General features: G+C 40.2%; 1 protein-coding gene across 1 annotated transcript in view; it reads left to right on the forward strand.

Annotated features, from left to right (window-relative positions):
- Window positions 1–22,594, forward strand: part of VEZT (vezatin, adherens junctions transmembrane protein) — a 78,575-nt gene that overhangs the window by 5,006 nt on the left and 50,975 nt on the right. The gene's annotated exons all lie outside the window — the stretch shown is intronic.

Consider the following 22,594-nt stretch of genomic DNA (forward strand, 5'->3'; position numbering starts at 1 on the left):
TTTAGATTGGATGTAGCACTCACTGAGGAGAAGTGCCTTTGGTTGTTCTGAAGAAAACTGGTTTTGATGTGAGTGAGTTAGGAGCCTTTGAAAAATTTTGCAGTATGCATAGCTAAGAATTATTCATTGTACATACATGTGTGGCTGATTGTGGCACTCTGTACCTCAAAGTAGCACCTTGGAACCTCCATATTCACCACTGTCATGTCATAATAATGATATCTATCTTACAAAGTATGCCTGTTGAGGTATCATTTTAAAGGTCTTGAACTGTTGAACATTAATATCCTGTTGGATTGTATGTGCTATGTGTGTATTACTGAAATATGTTGTGAGGTTGGGAACACCCACAACCAGCTTTTCAGGTACAACAATGGAATAGCCAGACGCACTGATGGCCCATTAAAGGGAATCTACTCCTGACGGCTATCCCAGAAAACTTCTCAGAGAGAACACATAGACAATGGAGACTGCTTGACCAATGGGGACTGCCTGATCCCCACGTCAAAAGATCTTTCCAGCAAGCTGGCAGAAACTATAAAAGAGGGGAAGTGACATCATGACTTGGCCTCACTACCCCCACAACTCAACACCTGGAGGACAACACGTCTCAACAAATCTGGAGGACAAAGACTTTGAACTGGGGAGGGTGGTCCCAGTCTGGAAAGGAGTACCAGCCTGTATATTGAGGAACTATACCATCTGTCAGGGTGAGACACTACTTGATTCAAATCCTGTTTAGTTTGTAGAACTCAGAGTGTGAATTTGTTTATTTCTTACGTAACCAACTTTGATTTCTATGCTTTCTACTTATAATCACTTAAAATCTATCTTTCTGTAGTTAATAGATCTGTTTTATATTTTACCTAAAACAGTGTGTTTTGGTTGAAGTGCTTGGGACATTTCAGCTCAGTTTACAAAGGTTAATGTGTGTCCTCTCCACATTGAGGAAGGGGCGGACTAGGTAATGAACTTACACTGGTCAGGCTTCTGACCAGGACAAGATGGTACAGTTCTGGGGTGCGAGGTTGGGGAGATGTGGGGAATTGGCTGGAGCCTCTCTATTGTTGGTTCATGAGTAGCTGGCAAAGCATTCATGTTACCCCTGGAGTGTGCCCCGGCCTGTGGATGTCTGTAAGTGCAGTACCTGCCAGAGGTTTGTAGTTTGTCACAGCATCGCGGTGTGAGAGGAATACCCTAGGTTGGTAAGACAGAGGGCTCAGCGATCCCACAGTCCAGGTTTCACCCTAGGTACCCCATCACACTGATTTAGCTGTGTAGCGAAATATATTGCTGTGAATTAATAGGGACACCTGGGGCTGAAGTCAGGCTTCTTACACATTTTATAAAGTGTAGAAGGCTTCTGCTCTTTGTTAGGTCTGGAGGGAGTCCTGTTCTGTTGCACCTTAGGAGCTCTGCATCGCCTCAGGTTTTGACGAATGGGACACTATCTTGTTGTCCATGTAAGATATTAGGAAAAGGATATTTTAGTGATGTCTTTCTTATCTAACTGTGCATACCCAGGGTACAATCCAGACTAATGAGTCGCTGTGTCACCCCTGTCCTCTAACCTCGGGTGCCCTTTACAAAGCTTTGCTGTTGTGGCCTCCAGTCTGAACAGCTCACAAACAGCCTCCAGCATGCAAGTCACTCTCAGCTATGTCTCTGTATGTGCTGCAGCTAGCCAGCCACACCTTGGCTCTCACCAGCCAGTGTTATATTGCAGGATGACCCCTACACATCCCTTCTAGATTTCCCCCCCAGAAATGTAGGTCCTGTACTGCCCAGCCTTTTCAAGAACAATGCAGGCTTATATAAAGTCTGTCATTTTATTAATAGAAATGATATTCACACATCTTGTTTTCCCTAAATGGAATTTCCCAGGCACTTTGCTTCAAACACACTGGATTAGATAAAACAAGTTTATTAGCTACAAAGAGAGAGAGATTAAGTGAGTAAAAGTATTAAGGCATAAAAGTCAGAAATGGTTAAAAGAAATATAAAGATAAAACAACTGGTGCCCAACTTAGCAAAGTATGTTAAATTCAGAGCAAGGTTTTCTCACCACATGCTCTCAGCAGTCTTGACCAGCTTTTTAGGTCAGTTCACTGGCTGCTTCCTTTGTCCCTTGTGGTGCAGTGAATCGATGGACAGAGAGAGAGGAGGGGTCCTTGGGGTGTTTGTCCCTCCCTTTTTATAGTGTCAGTCCGCCCTTGGAAAATATTTCCAGCTGAGATTCTGGAGACAGAGAGTCTATAGGAAAGGATGTTTTCTGCTGCTTTTCCTAACCTGTTGGAGTTTCTTGTTTCCTTTCTGCTTGACGACTCTGTTTACTGCTTAAATGCAAATTAAGCAGAGCCAACCTCAGTTTGGAAGGTGTGTTAAGTTCACCATACAGTGAAATTTTATAACTTCACATACAGTGTTGATGCACATTTTATCAGGACAATATTGACCAGCAAATTATGAGTTTTCAGATTCCTTACAAGGCATATTTTGTACAAAGAATAAAACAGTGTGTAGGGTGTGGGCATGGGGTACATTCTGCCACATAGTTATTTTAGGATTATACTATCATTCATCACCATAGTATCTGAGCACCTTCCATGTGTAATCAGTAGCAATAGTGAAGTCCCTAGTGAATAACCAAGTAGTTCCAGATTATGGTCTAGCCAAATGATTCTGGATTTGCAAGACAGAACAATTTAAAACTACTGGATTTAGTAGGCATATATTTGAAGTTCTCAAGTTGTTGAAAGAGAGAAAGAACTTTCCCCCTTCTCCCTTCCCTATGACTCCTGCCTGTGGTGAGGGATGAAGATCCCTGTTACTCTGCCCTTCCCCCTGCTTTTGGTTTTCACATTCTCTCCCCTCAATAATTTCAGTACTTGATCATTGACTTCCCAAGCAGCCGTCTGAAATTGATGTGATTCTTGACATTTTCACTGCTGGCAGTGGGGTTCTGCATATAGCAGTAGTGAAACTGATCAGTGTTGTTAATTTCACTGTCTCTCTGATTAGAACAACTATGAACACTTGCAGGTACGTTGGAGCTACCTGTCTGCAGACTCAGAAAGGTTATACTGTGTTGGTTTACCTTTGGTTCACTTTTGGGAGATTATTCTTGCAGCCATAAAGTCTAGAAACTTAATTTTTAAATGAAAGCTTAAGTTCTGGAGAATAGTAGAAGCCCTCTCTCTTGCCAGGGCAAACTTTCCCACTCCCGAGGAGTGGATTTTTAAAGCCCTGCCTACATTTAATGAGGTTATACTGTGAGATATCCCTTCATTGCTTATTTTTTTTTGTACAGCAGCATATTAAAAATGTATTACCTTGTATCATCTTTGTGAAACTGTAATATTAGAGCTGTGTAATATATAGTGGTAGAGATCTTGACTCACAAAAGATCTCACAAAACGAAGTGATTGGGCAACAAAATGGCAAATGAAATTTAATATGGATAAATGTAAAGTAATGCACATTGGAAAAAATAACCCCAACTATACATACAATATGATGGGGGCTAATTTAGCTACAACTAATAAGGAAAGAGATCTTGGAGTCTTCGTGGATAGTTCTCTGAAGACGTCCACGCAGTGTGCAGCGGCAGTCAAAAAAGCAAACAGGATGTTAGGAATCATTCAAAAAGGGATAGAGAATAAGACGGAGAATATCTTATTGCCCTTATATAAATCCATGGTACACTCACATCTTGAATACTGCGTACAGATGTGGTCTCCTCATCTCAAAAAAGATATACTTGCATTAGGAAAGGTTCAGAGAAGGGCAACTAAAATGATTAGGGGTTTGGAACAGGTCCCATATAAGGAGAGATTAAAGAGGCTAGGACTTTTCAGCCTGGCAAAGAGGAGACTAAGGGGGGATATGATAGAGGTATATAAAATCATGAGTGGTGTGGAGAAAGTGAATAAGGAAAAGTTATTTGCTTGTTCCCATAATATAAGAACTAGAGGCCACCAAATGAAATTAATGGGCAGCAGGTTTAAAACAAATAAAAGGAAGTTCTTCTTCACACAGCGCACAGTCAACCTGTGGAACTCCTTGCCTGAGGAGGTTGTGAAGGCTAGGACTATAACAGGGTTTAAAAGAGAACTATATACATTCATGGAGGTTAAGTCTATTAATGGCTATTAGCCAGGATGGGTAAGAGATGGTGTCCCTAGCCTCTCTTTGTCAGAGGGTGGAGATGGATGGCAGGCGAGAGATCACTTGATCATTACCTGTTAGGTTCACTCCCTCTGGGGCACCTGGCATTGGCCACTCTCGGCAGACAGGATACTGGGCTGGATGGACCTTTGTTCTGATCCAGTATGGCCGTTCTTATGTTCTAACAGTTGTGGTACACCTCTACCCCGATATAACGTGACCCGATATAACATGAATTCAGATATAATGCGGTAAAGCAGTGCTCTGGGGGGGAGGGGGGGCTGCGCACTCCGGTGGATCAAAGCAAGTTCGATATAAGGCTGTTTCACCTATAACGCGGTAAGATTTTTTGGCTCCCGAGGACAGCGTTATATCGAGGTAGAGGTGTATATCACTCTTCCTAGTTCCTTAGTATACTTCTCTGTGCTCAGCAGTTTTATGTAGCTTCTTCATAGTTCAAATCCATTTCCATTGTCTTTCTACTGGCTATCAGACTTTCCTCAAAGAGTTTCTTGATTAAGCACTTTGCTCTTTGCTTTGAAATCTAGCATTTTTCTCTCCAAACTTACTCAACCCCTCCTCTTTGAAGTAATATTGTTTATTTGTATATTGCTTTTTCAGTCTAGTAGTACATCAGTAAAATGGAAGGAAATACAATGTGGCAGACTTCCCAATTTTGTGCAGTTCCTGTAGAGTACAGAATTATCTCTTCTTTCTTTGAGTAAAGCATCCCTAAATGTGCATAAAAGGGTCATTAGCTCCAAGCAACATCAAGCTTTCCTTACTGCAAGCATGGCTTCCTTCCTCTCTCCCCCCCCCCCCCCCCCCGTCTGTTGTAATTTATTCATGAGGCTCGTACTGTTGCTGGAAACATTAGCATTCACATAGACTCATGGATATTTTCTTTAATGTTGTTATTCATTGGATACTTCAGTACTAATGGAAGTAGTATGCCCATTCCTTGATAAAAACTACAACACTATCATGACATCATTGTCATAGTAAAATCTGAACTCCTACTCTAGATCTAGTTGATGTCTGTTCAGAGGTATGACTTTAATTCTGTCTAGTCTAGTATTCACTGTTAATTTATTCAGAATCCCCAAATTAGATAATACAACTTTGTACCAGACTTAATTGTTTCATGTAACTGATATAGTCCTGTCCCCTCTTCAACCTCAAAGTTTGGAGGAGGGAGTAAAAACATTCTGTGACAGGATGTATAAAACCTGCACTGGGAGTGAAAGGGTTAAGGAACAACTCTGGGCCCAGACAACCCCACCCAGCTGCCCCTACAGAGCCTGCTCCAGTGGGGCTTAAAAGGTGCCCATACTGCTCAGAAGGGAGCTGACCAGGCAGGGAGAAGAACCTGGCCTTGGGAGCACCTGAGGAAGGACGCAGATGCTGCTCCTCTGCAAAGAGAGGAACTGACCCGCTAGAATCCAGACAGGCTAAAGGCATTGTGTTTGTTTTGTGTTATCTTGCTTATAGACTGGGAAAGCTTGAACTATGGCGTGGAGTGGTAGGAAGTGGCCCAAGGAGGACTGTCTTAAGGTTCTCTGGGGTGCCGGATCTTGGCTACCCTCAGAGGGCCCTGGGCCAGAGTCTGGTACAGTGCGAGGGCCTGGGCTCCCCTACTACCCTCTATTCACTATGTGTCACCTCCATCAAGCGCCAACCGTTACACATCCATCCAACCAAAGTATAAGATTTCTTTTTCTCCTATCGCGATTCAGATCCCAGAGGAAAGTCTATTCTATATCAAAAAGAAGTTTTGGAAGTTGGGTTCAGAGGACTAAAGGTACAGAGAATCAAAACCACAAATCAAAGTTCATAGCTCAAGCCTCGTTTTATAATTGAAAACTAACCCCCTGAACTGGGAGGAAGTTTGGCTATGCAGTCAGATTTTGAACATGCAAGTTCACATCTGGAACTCCATCCATTAAAAAAATCTTGCATTTGAGCTATATATTTTAGTTCAGGCCTATTCCTAATACAGACAGTCAGACTCATACAGCTCAGGAAAATAGATATGTGTGCAGAAAAGAAATCTTCTGTAGGATTGGGAGGAAACTCTATGTCTTCTTGCAGGAGTGGAAGAAGCCCATCATGAGAAATGAGTCCTTGTGACAGGGCATACAAATCCCGCACCAGTAAGGAGTTAGTTAAGCAGTTGCCCTGGGTCCAGGCAGCCCCACCACTCCTGCAATGCATGCAGAGCTTAGGGAGGAACTCAAAAGGAGGGCAGGCCAGCTCAATTGAGGTGGGCAGTGGAAGGGAACAGACCTGTGCTCTGAGCTCTTGGGAAGGAGCACTACAGGAGCTCTTGTTAACTGAGGCCTGGCAATAGTGACTTGACCAAGCCTGCAAAGGAGGGGCTGATGATTATTTTTGAAGGTCAGAAACTTTGTTGTTTGTTCAGTTCTTTAATTTACCCTTTGGGAAAAAGGGGACTCTGGTAGGAAGTGATCCGGGGAGGCAGTTGCATAGCACCCCAAGGTGCAGGACCTAGCTGCCAACCCGATGGAGATAGTGGGCCCAGGTTCCCCTAATAATCCCTAAAGAGGTGACAACGATAAGAGTCTATCCTCAGCAGGCAACCAAGCTGGAGAAGGCTCTGGACACACAAGGGTCCAGACCCGAAGTCCCTGACCTAAGGAGAAGGCCCCAAAGCTCTTTCAGGCATCCAAAGACTTGCTTTCTTTGGCGGGCTGGAATGTGTGACCTGACTGGATGGCTGAGTCACTGCAGGGCCAGATCACGGCTGTAAACAGGAGTTCCAGGAAAGAAGAGGACTTGCCATGCCCTGCCTAACCACTGGGTAGTGCCTGTGGTAAATGACCCTCTTCACAGTCTTGAAAACAATGGATAAAAGAATATGCCATACCACAGAATGTATAGAATATCCAAAACCACATTTAATTTAAGCAAAGCCTGTAAATCATGATATAAACTGTCATCAATTTTCTTTTCCTGTAGAAATACTGGGCCTATTCTCTAGTCTGAAAGATTTGAGTCTATTCCACCTCTTTTTTTTGCAGCTCTCAAGAAATTCAAAAATATTTATACCTTGATTAGCTAGACAAATATGCCAAATATCATAGGTTCAAGAAGAACACCGTGATGGCTACACTTTCAGGCATCCAGCCAGGAGACTACATGGTGTTGATTGACATGGTGGAAGTGCAGCTCAGACATTTTGATATTCGTTTGTCACAGAAAGCTTATTGGATCCTTGTGAAATTCAGAAAAATCCTAGTGGAAGGCTCTACCTTTTCCTGGCATAATGGAGCAAGTTTTAATTCACCCCCTTTGAAGATGTACCTGTTTTCTACATAGATAAAATAGCCATGCACATGTGCAGCACAGCTTTCCTTTGGTTAAAATGTTGGTTAAACTGCAACCAGTGGTCAAAGTGAATTTTCCAAACCCTCATCACTTGTTCAGTCAAAACCAGTTTTTACCAACACACTCAGACAATTCCCATGCAAGTTATTTCCCACCCAATTTCAGCTGTGCTAGAACAGTTGTTGTTTTTTTTTCCAAAAAAACAAGTCAAGATTTTTATTACTGTGGGGAAAATCTACACTACCCGCCTCTCATACGAAAACACCTGAAATCTTTTTGGCTCAAACCTTCAAAAGAGTTCTCTTGTTGACAGAAACCAAATGTAGAAATCTTCAGCCAGAAGACGTCTCAGAAGGTTATAAGGGATGGAAATTTTAACAATAGCAGTTGAGAGCACGCTAACTATAATAGTCTTATGATGTCATAGAAGCGTAGAACTGGAAGGGACCTCAGTAGGTCACTTTATTATGACACCACATACTAGATAGGATAAGGAAGTAATATTTCCTGCTCTCTTCCCATTTTATAAACCCATTGCAGGATTCCATACGCAAAATAGAGCCAACTTAAAATTTACACTTCTGTCAAAAATGTTTTACCTACCATTCTCACAAGCATCGTCTAAGATTACTATAATTGAAAGAAGGGAAAAATGATTTTTCTCCCATTTTGTGTACTTCATGCATTTGACAGCATTTTGTGTGTATTCAGTTTCAATGGTTTCTTTCTAGTCAGTCATATCCCCCTGTTTGTGTGGACCTTTCGCACAACAACAAGGAGAGAAAATAAGGTAAATACAAGTGTTAAATATTAGAAAATGTGATTGTAATACCACAAAAATTGGCAGGAGGATTCAGAGGCATGTTTAGTACTTGAAACTATTTTAACTCATGGTCTGAAATTGACTAGCTATTAAGCTGAATGTCTTACAAGTAGACTCTCAAAGGGAAAAGAGATGGGGAAAAATGTTAGAGGTACATATAAAAATCTGAAATGTATTAGGTATTTTCCTTGTCTCTTTCCCTCTCAGAAAAAGTCAACAGTAATGTAACCTGACCTCTTTCTCTCAAGATTGCTTATACAATCAAAACTACACACTGCAATCCATTGGGACACCTGGCCCTCTGGGACTGCAAAGGTTAGCAGTTTGTAGGACTCTTGCTTGTTGCTAAGTTAGACATTTTGGCATATAGTTCTGTAGCTTTTCTGTGCTTATAGTAGGTTGGTTGTATTTCAGATGTGAATTAAATGGTTCATATTCTAGTTAAATCAACTTCAGAAACCCCCTGAAAAAAACTGTTTCTGTGTTCTTAAAGTAGACAATTGAGAATCCATCTTTAGCTCTTTGACTGAAGATATATGTCCTCCTAGATCTGTGCTTATTAAAAAATGCCTGCCTTGAGGCACTAGGTCAAGTAACAGCAGTTTGCAAGATATTTCCTGCTTGGCTGTTTAACCTTCCAGAAGGCTTCTGTTGGCGCTTTTTTTTTTTTTTTTTTTTGGCTCTTTGTTTTGCCAACCCTCCTACGTTTTGTAATAGCTTATATTTTGTGGCACAAGATCTCTGGTATATCCTAACAAAGATACCAGTGTGTTAGACCTCAATCCTCAGGGATCAAATTTTGGGGAGGAGAGAAATAATGGTACTCTCCCAAGTGCCACCAACACATCTGCTTCTTGCAACACCACAGTGAGACAGCACTCACAGTACCTTCCCTTATAAGGGCATGTCTACACTACAAAATTAAAATAGTCGACTATTTTAGGTCGACTTACAGTCAGAGCAGTAATTACTGCAGTGGTTTATGTCCACATTATCCTCCTGACGGTGGCAAGCATCCTCACGAGGAACGCTTCCACCGACTTAAGAGGGGCAGTGTGGAAGGCTGAGAGCCTGGCTGCTCCCCTGGTCTCTTGGCTCCCTGCTCCCCCCTGGGAGCCTGGCTTGCCCCCTAGACTTCCTGCCAGGAGCACAGCTGCCCTCTTGGGCTCTTGGCTCCCTGCTTCCTGCCAGGAGCCCAGCAGCCGCCTTGGTTCCCAGCGGGAAGCTCTGCGCCCAGAGCCTGGGCAGTTGTTAGGCTCCCAGCAGGGAGCTGGGCACCTTGATGCAGCTGGGCTCCCAGTGGGGAACCGGGAGCCAGGTTTTCTTGTCAATTGCATGGCTCTAGCACAGAGCCCTGAAATTGACAAGAATGACAGCCAACAGCCCATGTAAATAATCTGCAGTGTCTATACCAGGGGTAGGCAATCTATGGCACGCGTGCAGAAGGCCGCACGTGAGCTGATTTTCAGTGGCACTCACACTGCCCAGGTCCTGGCCACCGGTCCGGGGGGCTCTGCATTTTAATTTCATTTTAAATGAAGCTTCTTAAACATTTTAAAAACCTTATTTACTTTACATACAACAATAGTTTAGTTATATATTATAGACTTATAGAAAGAGACCTTCTTAAAAACGTTAAAATGTATTACTGGCACTCAAAACCTTAAATTAGAGTGAATAAATGAAGACTCGACACACCACTTCTGAAAGGTTGCCGACCCCTGGTCTATACGGACACTGTGTCACCCTAACTACACTGACATAAGCCCTACACCTCTTGTGGAGGTGAAGTTATTATGTTGGTGTACCAGGGCACTTACATCAGTAAGAGCAAAGCTGTAGTGTAGTCACTGACATAATTAGGTAGACTTAACTCTGTAGTGTAGACCAGGCTTTAATCATCATAATGGGATTGTCCCTCTTTCTTCTCATGTGTTTTGCTTAATGGTGAAATAGATAACAATGTTGAGATTTAATTGATTGTTGGGATTCAGAGTTAATATCAACTGAGATGGATAAGGGAAGGTCACTCCTTAGAGCTATTGTTTAAAGCTGCCTGTAGACTCAGGAGGTGTTATGTTGGTTTAGACTGACTCCAGTTTAAAAAAAGTTCAGCTCATCGAGCTGCTGCAAACTAGCCAGTAGCTCCTTACTCAGTTGAGTTTTGCTTGTGTAAGGAATATGGGGTTAGATGTTTGCACATTCCTAAACTTCCTGCATCAAGCCCCAGGTACAGATTTTGGGAACATCCAGCAGTATCATCCTTTACCTGCCTCCGTTTCTTCTGCCCTCTATCAATGACGCACTTACCACTTTTTGTTATACTCTTTCAATTATGATTCTCCACCTATGTCTTTGTCATGAAAGCTTCCTTGGGCTGTTCAGACTGTACCCTGCAGCCCCTGTTTTAAGTGGGGAGACAGTATTGTGGCCTCAGTGCAAATGAATATGAGAGCTCTGTCTAGTATTATGTAAATACACATTATCGTAACATTTCTTTATAAGGCACTTCTGTGGTAGCAATAACATGCAGCTACCTGCAGAATCTGTGTAAGGAAAAATTCCAAGAGCTTTATCGTCTCTCAGTTACAATGGTGTGGAACTTACTTAACTCTTTCAGTACAGTTAGATGCACAAGGTAATTGATGTATGTTGTATATCAGAAATTTTCCCGGAATAATGAGAGGAGAGGTAAATGGTTCCAAGGACTGCTTTGAATGCTGCATTTAAGCTATATATTGCTATAGCTTTTCTGCTGAAGTACTAAAGAAACCAAAAAAAAAACCAACGAGGAGGAGGAGAAACCAAGTACTGTATACTACCAGTTACAGACAAAAGGGAGTAGAAAATTTAAATGACTTTCTTTCACTGTCTCAAAGTCATTGTCTAATATTAGCTTTGTGTTGTGAGCGATTGGTTGGATGACAGTCAAATCAAACGAGGAGATGATTACCAGCCAAGAGAATATGACCAATACTTTTAAATACTGTTGCTTGGAAAGCCTTTTTAATGGCTTTTTTTCTAACGTTTATGTGCAGTAATTCTTTTAAGCAGTATCTTTTTTTAAAAGCCTTTAACAATACATCATCCGCTTCTCCCTTCCCCCAGTTATAAAACAACATTAGTCAGGAAAAATTGCACCATCCTGGTAAGTTTCAAACTGCTTCTACTGATGCTGCCGGGAAAATGCTACTGTGCAAGAGCACAGGTGCAATTACATTGACTGTTACTTTTCATCTTCTGCTTGGGTCACCCTGAAGGCACAAGTGGAAAGAAACGGGGAGGTGGGAGACATTCTCACAGACACATGGGAAGAGTATAGGAGAGAGAAATGGAAATCTCTTTTCCGGGAGACAAAGACTGCACTATCTGTGAGTTTTTAACTTTTTTTTTTTTTAATATAGACTTAAAAATTAATTGTTTTGCTTTGGGTTTGGCCACTGCTCATTTTGGCCTTTGCTGTCCCTATGGTGAAAATGCAGTAATGTTTTTATTGAGGGTGCTGTTTAAGGCTTTACTCGTGGTGATGTAATCTCTGATAGTGTTCTTTTGACATAGCAGCATCTTCAGCTTTGGAGGAAAGCATTCCAGTGTTTTAAAGAAAATCTCTTAAAACATGTTAGTCTGGAGAAGGTATTAAATGTTATTTTAAAGTGATATTGCTTAGTTAGCTAAATCTTAAAATTAAAGATTGGGACTGGAGAAGATTTTTCTGGGTAGTGAATTTGTGGTAATAGAAAATGTTAGTTTTATTGAGGAGCCCTCATGTTTTAGAGATTTACTGGAGAAACCCTGAGTCATTTGCCTCATGATGCATCAGCAGAAATAACTTGGGCATGGCTTTGATTTTACTTGCTATTGTAATAAGTCAAGGAAAGCTTCTAGCATGGTAGTCTCATTTGTTATCACAATGTTGTTTGTCATAATTTACAAAGAACACTATAGTGCAATGTGGTCATTATGAAATGCTACAGTAGATTTACGTATTGGTGGGGAGACAGCTCATCTTTGGTTTACTGTCTGCTTTCTGGAACTAGGAAACTCCCTCCTGTATTAATCTTTCTGTCACACAACATTGCACAATTGTTGGATTTCTTATCTATCTTTAACTTTTAAGTTTATTTATTACTCAGTTCATGTTTTACTGTAGGCTTAATCTGAGTTTCAGTTGCACACAAGGCTCAGGGTATGTCTACCCTACACGCTGGGTCGGCGGGCAGCGATCGATCCAGCGGGGATTGATTTATCACAACTAGTCTAGACGCGATAAACCGACCCCCGAGCGCTCTCCTGTCGACTCCTGTACTCCACCGCCGTGAGAGGCGCAGGCAGAGTCGACGGGGGAGCAGCACCAGTCGACTCACCACGGTGAAGACACCACGGTAAGTCGATCTAAGTACGTCGACTTCAGCTATGTTATTCACGTAGCTGAAGTTGCATAACTTAGATCGATTTCCCCCCCCCCCCGCCCCCCCCCAGTGTAGACCAGGGCTTGGTCTTCTCAGAGACAGTTTAACCAACTCATTGCTGCTGACAGCAAACATGGCTTGCAGGTGACTGCCGGAGACAAATTAGAATGGGAAGAGAGGCAACTCATGTTATGTGCATCAAAGCAATATAAAATTTAGTTTCTTGGAATCCTAAAATTGTTTTCAGTTTCCAACACACACTACTGGCAGTTATCCCAGTAAAATTACCTTTTTCATGCATGTAATACTCAATGTTTTATGATTACAGCACTGTACACCTATTGAACCTTGACATGTTCAAGCAAACCATGGAGCAAGAATCAGAGGTTTAACTGTACTTAAAATAGGTTTAAAAGTAAGTTTGCTCTCCGTTTTCGGGGACAAAGAGGGAACAAGTGATTTAGAGGGTCTCAGTGACTGACTGGCCTGGAAGTGGAAGAACTTCACAAACAAATACAGCTTGTATTAGAATCTAGTCCTAAAATAAACCCTACTCCCATTGAAGTGAAGATTATTATATTATTATTTACCCTACATTGTGTATAGTCCCATTGGAAACTAGAGATATTGTGACAGGCACACTGTGCATTTGAACATTTAAAAATAATAAACAACAAAAAATAATTTCTCCTGAAGCTTTGTAACTGAAGCATTGCAACATACCTATTGGTAACCAGAAAATGAAATTAAGAAGCAAAAATGGTACTGACTACTCTAGTTTTTGTCCAGGCTGAGAAAAATGCAAAAGTGTAAATGATCAAAAATAAAGTTTTAAAAATACTTTCATTTTTAATCATCTAAGTCTGTGTTAGCCATAAGGAATGTTTTTAATATTTTAATTTGACATAACCCTTTTAGGTCACCCCATTTTAAATGATCACCTGACATTTTGGCATGAAGAAGGCTCTCTCTCAAAAGCGAATAAAATTTGTAAAATTACAACCTGCTGCTAAGTGCAAGGATGGACTTTGTGATTTGTCCCAGGCTATCAGAATACAAGCCCAGTGATTGTTATCCATAATATGGGAAATCAACACTTCTTTCCCCCCCCCCACTTTTTTTCCTCTCTTGATTTATTGACAAGAAGCAATGTACAAAATCCATAGAGGGGATGGTAGGAGGAAGAAGAGACAGACCCCAAGAAGCAAATTGTTTCATTTCAGTATGGCTATTTTAGGTGAAAGCATTTCAGCCTAACACTGATATTGAATGGAAACATTAACCAAAAAAAAAGCTCATAACAATAACTCCCATGGCTGAAAGTAAGTATAAGCGAGAGAGAGTGTGTGTGTATGTATGTAAACTTTGGTGTTCCCTTTGCATAAAATTAAATGAGTGAGAAGTGTTGTTTAATCATCTGAGTTAGAACTTGCGTTATAATGCAGATAGATTGAGAGATTTAGTTACTGATTTTTTTAAAAAGCTTCATGAAGATGAAAAATGCTATGTAAGTAATAAGGACAATATTTCTGTCTCTCTTGATGGGGCACAATCTATAGAACAGGATCCCATCTAATGATGGAGTTGCACAAATATAGTTTTTGGAATCTTTAATCAAAATGCTGAAAGCTTCATGTGTGTGTTCCCACACAGGAAATGAACTCCTCAGTCTTATTATTCCCTTCCTAGGTTTCCTAGCTATTACCTGGTTCAAATGTGTCTCTCTTTTTTGGGGGGGTGGGTGTGAGGGGGGGCGATTTCTCTACAGGCTGGTACAAAAATCCCAGACAAGTTATTCAAACTTTATAACTGTCCAAGTGACAGATTGGTCACTATCATTTAAAATCAGATCCTATCTAGGTCATTTCCCCCACCCCCATAAATGCATTCGTGCCATTAATGCTATCTCTAGTAGCACAAGTGTCATCTTTGAATGTTATGGGTGAGAGAACTGGGAAGCTGAACATTTTGCCATGCGTACTGTGAATGAGAGAGCTCTCTCTTAGTAGAAGAGGCCCTCTGAAGAGCATGCATTAACTCATTATGATTCTTACCACTCTTCTCCCAGTGGCCTCACCCCCCCGCAGGCCTATTCGTTGCTTGTGCTTTGACATAGCCTGTAATCTTTTAATAGATACTCACTATAAAGCGGTCCTAAATTCTTTTTTTTACTTAAAATTAATGGGACTTCTTAGCCATTGGATTGCTCCAGGTTGTCCAACCTAATAGAAACTGACAGGTTCATCCATAATGGACACATTATAATAAAAAAACCTTCAAGAAGTGCACCAGAAGGAACTCTAATGAAACTCAGTGCAATCAAAAAATATGATCTGTATTTTACACTGGTTATGGTCAAAACATAATAGAGTAACTGTTTGCACTATTGAGGCTGTTATGCCAGCTATTTCCCTCCATGTTGGCATTGTGTTGGTGACTAGCCTTGCTTGAAGAAAGTCTAATCCAAACAATGGTTATAGTGCCTGTGTGCTGTTAGGAAGCTTGCATATGAGCTGTTACAGGTGTGTTGTGGGTCCACATAATGGTTAGCACACCAAATTATTTTTAGCTAAAACAAGGCCCAAGATTAAGTTTATCCTTTTCTCTCCTGAGTTTTCGTGTTTGCAGGACATTTTAAACAAATTTAACATTACATTTTTAAAAACAGAAAAATCATACTCCACTATATGGCACTTACTTACTCATGTTCCTGTTAAATTAAACACTTCTGCTTGGTTGGAATACTCTAATCGGAGGAAAATGTACCTTCTTACCAGCTAATCCAGAACTGCATGACTCTTTAATGATACATTCCAGATTTACCTGCATTTGAAGAAGTACCCTTTTTTAATGGGAAGGGCACTTGAAGAAAATGCCATTGAGCTGTTGCACTGGAAAATTCCCCACAAGGAGCTGAGTCACTTGTCTACTCCAGAGTCTTGTACTGTGTCCATCATTGTGGGTGAAGCGAATTTTCTGCACGGAGCTTTGAATTGAGATGCCTTAGAAATAGACTCATGAATTTGTTAGAATTCGTGTTTGAGTTTCAGGTAGTGAGTGAATAATGAGCCGTTGTTGTGAGTAATTCAAGGAGAACATGACAAAGTATGCATATGGTTTGATTTAAATTGATGCCAATGACTGAGGAAGTACTTTAGAAATGGAAGTAAAAATAACGGTAGCTACCATGTTATAGACCTATGCTGTATAATAGCAAGTGGTTAAGTATTTGTATAGAAACAATGACTGAAATAAATATTTGTAAAGTGGCAAGAAGTCTTTTGAAGCTGCAAATTATGTACCTAAAGTGGTAGTGGTATTTTAATCTTGTTCTCCTTGACTTGCTTCAGATGTTGTCGTTATGGTAGCAGCAGGTAATGGCGATTAATATAACAATTTATTTTAAAGATTTATCTAGGTCTTAGGTCAATTTCCCAAAGCTCATGCAGAGATTTGTGAACCTCTTCACAGATGCATTGCATACACAAACTTCCAGGATTATATGCACTTTTTACTTGGGAAAATCATATTAGTTTTGAGACTGAAGAACATTTCTGGCCTCTTACTGGTGACATGTCTACTTGACTTTCCACTTAGTAAATTTCCTCTGTAATTAGTGTTGTGAGTGAATTGTAATCTAGTAAAATACTCATATGCTTCAACAAGACTTCTTTCTTCCATTTTAAGGAAGTTTGTAATAAATACTCCAGAGGGACTTTTTGCTGAACAGTTGAAATAGGGTGCATTCTTCGCTTATTGGCTAAGTAGTTTTCAACTATTCTTCACTTGCAGACCCCTAAAAAATTTTAAATGGAGGTGTGGACCCCTTTGGAATCTTAGATATAGGTAGAAACCACTGTTCTATGGTAACAGCAACATTTTGTGGACCCCTTAGACATAGTCTGTGGACCACCAGGGGTCCACGGACAACTGGTTGAAAACCACTGGACTAATCCTTCCTTTGTTATGAGTCTGAAACGTCTGCATTTAAAAAAAAAAATCTCTGGAAAAATGTAATAGAATCTGCTTCATGTTCTTACTGAATGAGGTTTACATTAGGGCTGTCAAGCGATTAATTGCACTGTTAATAATAGAATACCATTTATTTAAATATTTTTGGATGTTTTTCTACATTTTCAAATATATTGATTTCAATTACAACACAGAATACAAGTGTACAATGCTCACTTTATATTTATTTTTGATTACAAGTATTTGTACTGTAAAAAAAACAAAAGAAATTGTATTTTTCAATTCACCTAATACAGGTACTATAGTGCAGTCTCATTACAATGAAAGTTGAACTTACAAATGTAGAATTATGTACCAGAAAAATGCATTCAAATATTAAAAAAAAGTAAAACTTCAGAGCCTACAAGTCCACTCAGTCCTACTTCTTGTTCAGCCAATTGCTCAGACAAACAAGTTTGTTTACATTGGCAGGAGATAATGCTGCCCACTTCTTGTTTACAGTGTCACCTGAAAGTGAGAACAGGCATTTACATGGCACTTTTGTAGCTGGCATTACAAAGTATTTACATGTCAGATATGCTAAACATTTGTATGCCCCTTCATGCTTCGTGTTTTACATAGTTTTGGTTTTGAGTGCAGTTATGTAACCAAAAATAAAGCTATATTTGTAAGTTGCACTTTCACGACAAAGAGCTTGCACTACAGTACTTGTATGAGGTGAATTCAAAAATACTATTTCTTTTATCATTTTTACAGTGCAAATATTTGTAATCAAAAATAACATACGCTTTGATTTCAATTACAACACAGAATAGAATATATATGAAAATGTAGAAAAACATCCAAAATATTTAATAAAGGTCAATCGGTATTCTGTTTAACAGTGCGATTAAAACTGCGATTAATATTTTTGAGTTAATCATGTGACTTAACTGCGATTAATCGACAGCCCTAGTTTACATGGATGATTTCAATAGCCCCTTTCACCTGAGGCCATTTTGAGACTCCTTACAAAAGCTAAAAACGTGGGGGGAAGGGCGCTTCAGTTGACTTATTTTTCTCTCTAACATGATAGAGGTATGGAGTATTGTTAAACATTTGGAGGAAGAAAAATGAATATCTAGCTATCTGTGCTATCCAAGATTTTCTCTTTTAACAAAACGTATTTAGAGGAGCCCAAGACGATTTTATGTTTAGTGAACAGAGTCAAAGTGACTATAGATCTCTATTCCTTCAAGCCTGTCTTGAGCTGAAATAAAGAAAAAATCTGTTGTTGAGTTTGAGAGTCAGGGCAACGAAGTCTTTGTTAGCTTTTCTTTTCTCAGATATTGGCTCTGTGAAATCTGTTACATAAGAGATTTTATGTATTTGTACAGGCAGTGGGCTTTGAAGATTGATTGGTTTTGTGCTGAGGATGTTAATTTTGTTTACTTAGTGTAAACCCTCTTGGGTCAGATAGTCATGTACTCACTCTTTTCCATCTGTGTTTCAGGCATAAAGATAACATGTTAAAATTAAACTTCTAACACAAAGGATTTAAGATTTGGGTGACTGGCAACAAAATGGCAGATGAAATTCAATGTTGATAAATGAAAAGTAATGCGTATTGGAAAACATAATCCCAACTATACATACAAAATGATGGGATCTAAATTAGCTGTTAACACTCAACAAAGAGATCTTGGAGTCATTGTGGACAGTTCTCTGAAAACATCCGCTCAATGTGTCGCAGCAGTCAAAAAAGCTAACAGTGTTAGGAATCATTAGGAAAGGGACAGATAATGAAACAAAAAATATCATAATGCTACTCTATAAATCCATGATATGTCCACCCCTTGAACAGTATGTGCAGCTCTGGTCGCCCCCATCTCAAAAAGGATATATTAGATTTGGAAAAGGTACCGAGAAGGGGAATAAAAATAATTAAGGGTGTGGAGCAGCTTCCATCTGAGGAGAGATTAAAAAGATGGGGACTGTTAATCTTGGAATAGAGATGATTAAGGGGGGATATGATAGAGATCTATAAAACACGAATGATGAGGAGAAAGTGAATAAGGAAGTGTTATTTACCCCTTCAGATAACACAAGAACTAGGGGTCACCCAATTAAATTAATAGGCAGCAGGAAGTACTTCTTCACACAACGCACAGTCAAGCTATGGAACTCATTGCCAAGGGATGTTGTGAAGGCCAAAAGTATAACTGGGTTAAAAAAGTAATTAGATAAACTCTTGGAAGATAGGTCCATCAACGGCTATTAGCCGAGATGGTCAGGGATGAAAGCCCATGCTCTAAGTGTCCCTACCTTCTCACTGCCAGATGATGGGACTGGATGACAGAGGATGGATCAATTGATTGCCTCTGAAGCATCTAACATTGACCACTGTCAGAAGACAGGATACTAGGCTAGATGTACCATTGGTCTGACCCAGTATGGCCATTCTTATGATCGCTGTATTCTGCACCATATGGATATCTGAAGAAATGCTTCTTCTTTTTTCTTTCTTGGCTAGACCACTATAAATGCAAGGGAGGTTGACATTAGCCAACTGTAGGGTCTTCCAAAGTTATGACTTTTGAGAAAGGACAATCTTCAGCACTTTCTTCAAAAGAGGGACTGGAAAAAGTTAAAATATCCACAACTTCACAATCTCACAGGTGGCTTTTCTTTTTCTTCAGCTAATTATCTTATGGTCACAGTGAACAAAATGTTTATCGGTTGTTTGTTGCTATTTATACAGGAACTTATTGGTACGGAAAGTGTCAACTTTAATCGATATACAGTGAATTGTAACAAATAAATAACAATTATTAAGCTATTCTAGTTTTATGGTACAGATGAAAGGAAGGAAATTATATTTTAAATTGAAGATATTAAAAAGTGTGTACAAAATATTCTACTCCTATAATTCTATACTTTTTTCTAGTAGTCATTATTGCTAGGAATTTTTCATGGAAACAGGATCTTTATTTCTTAAAGTGACATATCTTTAAAAACCCAGGCTTTTTAAAACAAAAATTGTGGTGGTCTGTTGCGAGAAGCACTAGTACCTTAAAAGGGGAAGGACAGCTTTACAGTTAAAGCACACAATTGAAAACTGATCTGAGACGTATTCTTGGTTCTGCCACAGACTCCTGTGACCTAGAACTTAGCCTGTCTTTCCCTCAGTTTCCCACTTTTGTAAAATAATACGTACCTACTTCATAGGTAAAGCCTTGCGTGGATACAAAAATGTGGATCCGCATCTGCCAGTGACCAGTGCTGCCAAGCTGGGCTATTGTGGGGATACTGGCACTGCCCAAGGGCCCCAAGCTGCTGGACAGGAAGCGGCGTGGCAAGCGGGTGCTGGACAGCCCCAGCTCCGGCCTGCTGCCCAGACCCAGCCACTGGCTGCTGGCCACCGTCCCTAAACATGCTGCGCCCTGGAGCTGCCTGAGCCGGACGCTGTGGGCCAGGTGCCACCAGTGAGTAGAGATATCCGTGGCTATGAAGCGGATATCCGCGGATTTGCAGGGCTCTATTCATACGTTTAGTCTGATGTTTAGACCATGATTTGTTGGAGGTTTGTTTCAGATGGAAAGGGTGAAAATTATAAATTATTCAGTTCCTTATAAGCTACAATAAAAGAGCATCCATGCAGTTTAGGCACCCTTGACATTCTTTTTAAAATGCACAAATAAACAAACCAATCAGTTGCCCCAGATCAAATCAGATAACCAAGTGAAAACATAAATGTAGTAGAAATTAATCAACCACAAATTCAATCACTATCAGAGTCTCACACCGCCATTACCTAGCTCTATCCATCACCCATTTCTTTAGGGGCAAGCGGGACAAGGAAAAGGTTACTGAAAGAGAAACAAATTTTGATGTAATTTTCTGTTGTTATATGTTTCATTTTGCTTGAAATAGTAAAACAGAAGTTATTTGACATTATGATTCACTTGCATGAGTATGGTAACGTATTGCTTTGGCAAGTGATGGACTAGATGAGCTCGCAGAACTTTTCCATCTCTTTTTCTGTGATCATGTATTATCCTGGAAACCTACTTAGTTTTTTTCTTTCCGCTAAGCAGGAATAAGCATTTAGTACTGTAGATCCCTTCTGCCTTGAGAGTCATACTATAGATTGTGCACAGTCTCCTGTTAAATCTTATCCATCTGCTGCATATATACAAATGTACACGTATAGGATAGAACCTCATTAATTTGCAGTGATGTCTGGAAAACAGTGCAAATAAATTAATTTTATGAATTATCAAGTAAGTCAACGAATAAACAGTATTTTTTTAAAAAAGCTCATTTTGTGATGCCTTGTCATTAACTTATTTTTGACACCTGTAGTTTGTTTGATATTCCATTCTGTGGCATAAATGTGTTTAAAGTATCTAAGCATTTTGAGACTTCTCCGTAGCTCTTTGGTGTAATATCTTTGAGAGTGTTGGAAAACAGGCATTTTTATGTTTGTGTGAATGTTAAAATATGTGGATTGGCAAATAGTACTATGTGTGTACAGTAGAATTTTGTTTTTATGCTGTTAACACTTGTTTTGCTGGATGTTTCCTGCCCTGTCCCCCGCCTTCCTACACTCCTGATGTACTCAGTGACCCTGACTCTGAAAACTGAGCTTCCTTTCTGTTCTGTACAGGCAAGTCGCATCATACATGCATTTAACTTGCACGAATTCAACTATTCGCGCTCGGCAAAAAAAAGAAAAACAAGATACCTGTAAATAGTGCAGGCGATTCCACCCAATGAGCGTATGTCCCGGAGTGAGCGTGAGATAGGAGACGTGAATCTGCTGTTCCCTCAGTCGGTCTCAGTTCCTGCGTGCCTCTCATAGTGTGAGCATCTAGCCATGCTGAGTGTGATTCTAGTGTTTAAAGATATGTATTTTTTGTACAACATGGCTCCTAAACACAAGCCAACTACTTCATCTGGTGCTCAACCGAAGAAACAGTGATCTGTTCCAACGCTGGAGGAAAAACTGGCTGTGTTGGACTGATTGAGAGACGGTATCTCGGTCTCCACCGTGGCGCGTAAATATGGCTGCAACGAATCTAGAATCCATGCCATCAAGATTCGAGAGAGAGAAATTCGTCAAGAATTAATTGAGAGCCATAGAGAAACATTGACTAACAAAGAATTAGAGGAACTGATAAAATCGTCTACAGAAGACGAAGATGACGACGACGAACAGGACGAGCCAGCAAGTTGGAATCTTCATAAATTTGCTGAAGTGTTCCAAGCAGCGAAACATTTGAATGATTTAATTTCTGAATACGATCCCTCTACAGAACGAAGCCTCAAAATCACACATAGTATTACGGACGATTTGAGACCGTATCAAGAAATATTTGAGCAGCTCAAGAGACAACAGCGACAGTTGCCGATCACCATGTTTTTCAAGGAAAAACAGCCAGCAGCAGATGAGCCTACGCAATCAACTTCTCGAGCTGAACCAGAGCCAACCACTTTGTCTACGACTTGCTCTCCATCACCCAAGCTCTCCGTCTCCTGGATCGACATCAAGCCCTGACGACCCCCTGTAATTAAAAATACAGTACTGTAAAATTGTATTTTGCATATGTACTCTTTATTATATACTGTACATTACTGTATACATTATACATTTATAAATATTACTGTACAGGGTTGTATACACAAAACCATGTACAGTATACTGTATTTTATGGGCGATTTAAGGGATTTTCAAGGGTAATTTTGACTATACGCGATTTTTGCCTTACGCGCTGACTTTAGAACCTAACCCCCGCATAAGATGCGACTCCACTGTACTTTGCTGGCAATTGTGTGGCTTGACCGTACTTGTGGATATGTAATCATGGCTTTTCTTTCTGAGAAGTGTTAAAGA

Source organism: Emys orbicularis, chromosome 1, assembly GCF_028017835.1.
Source record: "Emys orbicularis isolate rEmyOrb1 chromosome 1, rEmyOrb1.hap1, whole genome shotgun sequence".
In the NCBI taxonomy this organism is placed as follows: Eukaryota; Metazoa; Chordata; order Testudines; family Emydidae; genus Emys; species Emys orbicularis.